Below are 7,500 nucleotides of genomic sequence, written 5' to 3'. Positions count from 1 at the left end.
ATTCTTCTTGTGTGATCATTCGACGAACTATTATTTCAGTAACATTAGTGGCTTCAAACGTGTGGATACATGCTTTAAAAGGGCCGCTGTTCATCTTCATTGTGAAATATTTGTACACACTGTATACTCAAGTTTCCAATTGTTCAAATTTGATAGCTTATGCAGTCTTAAGCACTCTATTTTATACTCCAAGATCAACCATTCTGGGGATTAAATCTGGCTCACTGATCTTTGCCTGATAAATTTACCCTTTTAACCTTCAAGATTTCAAACTCACCATCTTGCCAGAGTCTTATTACGACAATATGATAAAACTGGCAAACAACCTAGGATTACAATTTCGAAAAAAATGTTGTTTCAAATTATCATTATAGAAATGAAACCGTATCTTATGAAATATATATGTTCGACAAGAATAACAGCAGAGAGAGAGAGAGAGAGAGAGAGAGAGAGAGAGAGAGAGAGAGAGAGAGAGAGAGAGAGAGAGGAGAGAGAGAGAGAGAGAGAGAGACTGGATTTAACTTCTGGTTAATCGTAGCCAGTTTTGGTGAATCCAGTTTGGATGGATCGTGTCTAAGTACTGTGTTCTTTTGTCCTTAAATTGGTCGAAATATTTTGACACGAGTACGCTATACAGTGGGTCAGAAATCATCTCAGAGGACACGACAGATTGGTTTTTACTATAGTCCGGCCTATTCTTACCATATTCTCCTCTGTCCTCATACACCTGACAACACTGAAATTACCAAACACTTCTTTGCTCAAGGAGCTTATTACTGTGCTGCAATTCTTTAGTGGCTACTTTCCTTTTGGTAAGAGTAGATGAGACTTTAGCTATGGTAATCAGCTCTTCTAAGAGAAGGACACTCCAAAATAAATACCATTGTTCTCTGGTCTTGGGTAATGCCATATCCTATGTACCATGGTCTTCCACTGTCTTGAATTAGTTCTCTTATTTGAGGGGACACTCGGGCACACTATTCTATCTTATATCTCTTCCTCTTATTTTGTTAAAATTGTTATAGTTTATATAGAAAATATTTATTGTAATGTTGAAACTGTTCTTAAAATATTTTATTTTTCCTTGTATCCTTTCCTCACTGGGCTATTTTCTCTGTATGGGCCCTTGGGCTTATAGCATCCCGCTTTTCAAACTAGGGTTGTAGCTTAGCAAGTAGTAGTAGTAGTAGTAGTAATAATAATAAAGATAATAATAATAGTGATAATAATAATAATAGTGATAATAATAATAATAATAATAATAATAATAATAATGATGATGATGATGATGATGATTTGTAAACACAGCTCATCTCCTATCATAATTAAAGGTTGTATTCAAGGGAATGGAGACCCGTGTGTGTACAGCTTGTTTGTTTATTATATGTTCACTCTCAAACGCTAGCTTCGAGTTGTGCCAGAGTCCAGAGTGAATCTCCGATCATTGACCTGAAAATGTTTTGAGAGGGTGAGACAGACTTTCAGTATTTACTCTTGTGTTAGTGTACGTTTTAGATAGGAGTGATAGTAAGCTATGAAAGTATTTTAATTTGAGGATGACCCCTATGAGGGGTCCTTTGTTGCAAAGCGTTATTATTATTATTATTATTATTATTATTATTATTATTATTATTATTATTATTCATTATTTATTGATTATTATTTATTATTAATTTATCGATTATTATTTATTATTATTATTATTATTATTATTATTATTATTATTATTTATTGTTATTACTTATAGTTATAATTATTACTTATTGTTATCATTATTATTTATTGGTTATTATTATATATTATTATTATTATTATTACAAGCTAAGCTATAACCCTAGTTGGAAAAGCAAGATATTATAACCCCAAGGGTTCCAACAGGGAAAAATAGCCTAGTGAGGAAAGGAAATAAGGTAATAAACTAAATTTACAAGAGAAGAATAAACAATCAAAATAATATATTTCAAGAACTGTAACAACATTGTATTAGATCCTTCACGTAGGGATTATAAAAGCTTCAAAAAGCAAGAGGAAGAGAAATTAGATAGAACAGCATGCCTGAGTCTACCCCAAAGTAAGAGAACTCTAATCCAAGACAGTGAAAGGCCATGGTACAGAGGCTATGGCACTACCTAAGACTAACTAGAGAACAAAGGTTTGATTTTGGAGTGTCCTTCTCCTAGAAGAGCTGCGCACTATAACTAAAGTTTCTCTTCTACCCTTATACCAAGAGTAAAGTTGCCTCTGAACAATTACATTGCAGTAGTTAGCCCCTGAGCGAAGGAGAATTGTTTGTTAATCTCAGTGTTGTCAAGTGTATGACAGAGGAGAATATGGTAAGAATAGGCTAGACTATTCGGTGTATGCGTAGGCAAAGGAAAAATTAGCCGTAACGAGAGAGGGGGGTTCCAATGTAAAACTTAATGGCCAGTTAAAGGACCCAATAACACTCTTGCGGTAGTATCTCAACGGGTAGCTGGTGGCTAGGCCAACCTAATGCCTGTTGTTTTTATGGCTTTTGTAGGTCATTATTCAAATTGGTCGCGGCTGTTTATACTTAAGATATGGCGAAGCACTCTATGAAAGTTACATGACATTCCCATCACCTAATATCACATCGCCCAAGTCATCTAACCATATATCTCTACCCACATTAATCGAGAGCTATCGATAGAAAGGTTATAAATTAAATGTAATTCAGTATAAGATTGTACTACAATTTGTAAAATCGTTATTTTGTAATTGAACAACAAGGGTATGTATTTATCCTTGTATTTTTTTTTTTTTTTTTTTTTTTTTTTTTTTTTTTTTTTTTTTTTTTTTTTTTTTTTTTTTTTTTTTGTGCAACTTTACACAAAAACTAATGTACCGATTTTGGCCAAACTTGGTAGTCATGCTAGGTATGACCCAAGGATGAATCTATAATAATTTGGGTAAAGTGTGTCAAAGTACAAGTATGCAGCAGTACTTTGAAAATAGTCGTAATGTTAAGTAACTGGCCAATATTTTGTTAATTAATATTTTGTTTGTGGACAACATTACTCAGAAACTGTTGAACCAATTTCAACGAAACTTGGTGGACATGAAGAAAATATATCGAAGTATAAGTAGCCTATGCAGTGGAGTTGAGAGCAAAATAAGAGTGCTGGGTGGAGCGAAGGCATGTTCTCTACTGAGGCCTCCTGTGGTTAGTAATGACTTGTCTGCTGTTAAAGTTAACCCCTCTCTCTCTCTCTCTCTCTCTCTCTCTCTCTCTCTCTCTCTCTCTCTCTCTCTCTCTCTCTCTCTCAGAAATACTATTCACTGGTGTCAGTTTCTCATCTGATTTACGAAGAAATCAAGACGTTTATGTATGTTTGTAAATGAGTGTACAATGTTTATATACTTGAGAAATGTTGTACTGTAGATCGACGACTGTTTATTTTCATAATTTGTTTATTTTGTTGTTTTATGGAAAATTCGTGTCTGGATGTAGTTTTGCCAGTATTTCAAGAATATTTACTAATTTTGGAGATACTCCATTTCGCAAATATTACAGAGTGGTTTCGGTTGTTGATTGTTCTTTATAGGTCCCCTTTGCTTAGTTTTGTTACTGGCCATAAGTGATCAAATTGTTCAGATTTCCATGATTATTATTATTTCTTTTAAATTCATTCTATACTTTAGTTTTATTGCCTTCGCCAAAATCGAAAATTTTGCGAAAAGTGTGTATTGAACCCTTTTTTTGGTTTCTTAGTTCGTTTATTTGATTGTGAGCAACTTTACACAAAAACCACTCTACCGATTCATGTTCGATTTGACCCAAGGATGAATCTATAACATTTTGGATTAAGTAAATCAAAGTACAAATTAGTGTATTCACCCCTTATTTTTTTCTTATTATATATTTATTTGTTTGTGAGCAACTTTGCACAAAAACTACTGTACCGATTCTGGCCAAACATGGTAGTCATGTTCTTTATGACCCAAGGATGGATCTATAACATTTTCGGTAAAGTACATCAAAGTACAAATACACAGCAGTACTTGAACATAATCGGAATGTTAAGTAAATGGCAAATATTTTGTTAGTTTATTTTTTGTTAGTGAACAACATAAACACTGCAGAATCAGTTTCAATTGAAACTTGGTTATGCATTTGAGGTATGACCCAAGGACAAATCCATTAGATTATAAAGGCTTTTATTAGTTGTTATCAGATAGAGAAGCAGTATTATTATTATTATTATTATTATTATTATTATTATTAGCTTAGCTACAAGCCTATTTGAAAAAGCAAGATGCTGCCCAAGGGCTCCAATAGGGAAAAGTAGCTCAGTGAGGGAAGGAAATAAGGAAATAAATAAACGATATGAGAAAAAATTAATAATGAAATATTCTAAAAACAGTAACAACATCAAAACAGATATGTCATATATAACAACATCAAAACAGATATGTCATATATAACAACATACAAACAGATATGTCATATATAAACTATAGAAAGACATATTACTCTAGTCTCCTTGTTTTTGCAGTGACACTTGATGTCATTTTATTGGAAAGCAGAGATGCAGCTTTGGTCTCGCCAATGCAAATCTACCAAGGACCTGGTTTCCTTATTTGCACTTCCGGAAGACCTATTCAAGTGCATTGTTAAAAATATTGCATTAAAAAACGGTAAATGCCTGGCAACATTTATTCCAGGATATTTACTGTTTTACAAACGGATATATTGACGTAAAAGAGTGATATTACGGTCACCAACCCGTAAAAGATAATAACAAAGTAAGGTAATTACGGTCGCCTGTATTTTACCGAACAACGGTTGAGAACCGTATATTTTTACGGAGAATTTCCGATTCAGATTACGGTTTTTTTCTAACAGTGTATGGAAGTGCAATACTTGTACTTTTCATAATGTTAACTATCCCAAAATTCTATAATCTCAAATAAGACTTCCTTTTCAGGTATTAAGATAAATTCGTAGTGGGTGTGGCACTTCGAAGTGCCTGTTAATCCAAAACTGTCCCTTGACATTCCAAGTGGCACTCAACAGCCAATGTCCTTACATCTGCCTTTGTCCTGAGGAATTTCTATCGATCTGTATCGTAATAACTATGTCACCAACTCTCCGCCCTCAAGAGCCACCCACCGTAAATCATTTTAGGCTTCCTTATTGCCATGGGCGTGGCGCTCTACTCCTCAAGCGGAGAATGTCGACGAAGGAATTATTACTGGCATCAGTATGTATGTGAGTGTGCTGGTAATCATTACCTTCTGAGTGGATTACTCGATACTGCAGAAGGAAGGATTCTTGTAGGTATTTTATTGGAGGAGTATTAATAAAACGTGCTGTGTGAAAGAAAAAAAACTATACAACTGGAAAGGAAAGTGGTTTCGTAGTCGCAAGGACCTACGGATCTGATATCTCCTCCGTCAGTATTGTGGCTGCCCTTCTCCTGGAGATTACAGATGGTGGTGGCCGCCCTGCCTTGTTATGTGGTGCGGAGGATCTTGGTCTCATTGTGTGAGCTTAAGTTCCATATAAGCATTAACTAAACGTGCGCATTTCACCATTCATTCCTGGGAATCGGTCGGAAAATGTTAAACCTGTTGTAGTTCGTGCAAAGGTTTTCGGTTTCTTTGAGAAAGGTGCTTTTGTCAGGAGTTGGGAATGTATCGATTGGTCGAACTTGGCCTTGACGTGAAAAGCTGGAGATTCTTTTAATCATCTGTGTTAATTAACTGATTTAACGAAGCGGAATATTTCCGCTTGGGAGGACGATTCAAGTCCAATAGTATTTTCGAAATTGGCGCGTATGTCCAAATTGCATTTCTTATTAATTTCCAGAAATAAGCCATCTAGTATATAAAGTATTGCTTTTTATTTTCTCTATCTGTTTTTCGTATTATTTTGTATTGATATTAAACGCATTTAAATGACTGGTCGAATTGTGAATAACGAAGGTGTGGTGCTGTAGCCAGTCTCCCGTCAAATCGATACTCAGACTGCCTGCGGAAGGCTGCTGCCAGACACCGCTATTTTACGGATCTCGCTACACTTAGATATATTAAAAATCTAGCATATATACAATGATTCAAAACAAACATAATTTATAGGTTTATTAATCTTTAATACAGCAACACGCAATGTTTTTTAAGCGGCGTATTTGAGATGTTTGCATGCATGCAATCAGTGCATGATGCTTTTCGGTTCTCAACGCGCTTCGGCCAATGCGGCTTTTTTATAGACTTGCATCATCGTCACCATCGTAAACCGTTCGGTTCTGTCTTGAAAGAGACCACGAAAAAGGATACTGATAGAAAAAAGGGTTCTGTTCCAACGTTTCTACCGTCATTGATTTTTTTTAAATGAATAAATTACCAGCGCGTTACGTTGGATTTCTTTACTTCTTAACAATCAGGTGTATATTACGATGTTTTTTCACTGTTCCTTTGTATTTAAGCGTATGTAAAGGTCAAGGGCGTATAATCATCGTAAGCATTTTGGCAATGACATTGGGTTTTCGAGGTTGCCATGTCGGTAATTTTTGGAAGGTTTTGTTCGGTCTGGAGGGAGGGAGGGGACTTAGTGTCTACTCCCCTCGCACGGCTGAAGTTAGGTAGGGTAGTGTTCCCGACGATTGGAGTGACTTCAGATCACGCACTTCTCCGCTGAAGTTCACTTCATCCCCCCAGGTAACAAGTGAAGTTTTTTAAACCTTACTTCCTCTGTAAGAGAAGACTGTCATCCACCAGCCCGTGCTGATATAAAATAACTTGCAATTCAGTCGTTTGGACGTCATCCAGACGCTCCCCATTTCGTAAACGTTAGCTTGAAATAATTGCAGCTCAAAAACGATACCAGGGTGTGTTTGTATGCCCTATGACGACGCGCTTTTGAAACGTTTAGCAGAATGTTAGCGATATCTTCTCTGTCTAAAGATATTATTCCATTAAATTACAGCTGTTAAAGCAAATAGTTTTGGTCCCTCTTTACGAATGTTTTCTTTTGAAAGAGGAAAGAAAATTGTTTTGATTCTTCTGTACGAGGTTTTTCTTACGTGAATAAGAGGAAAGAAAATAATTTTGTTCCCCCTATGCGAAGAGGTTCTCTTTCGTGTTTAAGAGAGGATATCTCTCACGCAAACACGTCGAAACACCTGTCACTAACATGCCACCTGGATCATACGCCTGCACACTAAGGTTATATTTATTCTATGAGGAATATTTTTAGATTTGCGTTACCGTGATCAAACCGAGAAGAATTCAGATTTTAGTTCGATTCCGTCTGGCTCTGAATTTGAAGATTGTCATAGATAGCTGCGTTTACGTCTGTCTCGCTTTGATTGATAATATTTTTTTATTCTTTATTCTTGAAGTTCATGTTTGTATTTTAATGGTGTCTCATCATAGTGTAAGGATGCAAATACAGAATATTGACGACTTTCGTTAAGGAAAGAATTCTTACAGTATCATTCTCCTTAATAACGCAGAGGGATTTATTATTTTATTTGT

The 7,500-nt window shown here is 35.5% G+C and overlaps 1 protein-coding gene and 1 long non-coding RNA gene across 2 annotated transcripts in view; one reads left to right on the top strand and one right to left on the bottom strand.

Moving 5' to 3' along the window:
- The window catches only part of CRMP (Collapsin Response Mediator Protein), a 404,589-nt gene that overhangs the window by 236,299 nt on the left and 160,790 nt on the right, over positions 1 to 7,500 (bottom strand). The gene's annotated exons all lie outside the window — the stretch shown is intronic.
- The window catches only part of LOC137626062 (uncharacterized), a 27,471-nt gene continuing 26,547 nt past the window's right edge, over positions 6,577 to 7,500 (top strand). The window contains exon 1 of the long non-coding RNA XR_011040973.1: positions 6,577 to 6,681. This is a non-coding gene — a long non-coding RNA (uncharacterized lncRNA). The remainder of the gene's footprint in view (positions 6,682 to 7,500) is intronic.

The sequence above is a fragment of the Palaemon carinicauda genome, chromosome 33, assembly GCF_036898095.1.
Source record: "Palaemon carinicauda isolate YSFRI2023 chromosome 33, ASM3689809v2, whole genome shotgun sequence".
Classification (NCBI taxonomy): Eukaryota; Metazoa; Arthropoda; class Malacostraca; order Decapoda; family Palaemonidae; genus Palaemon; species Palaemon carinicauda.
This window is presented reverse-complemented; position numbering and strand designations above follow the sequence as displayed.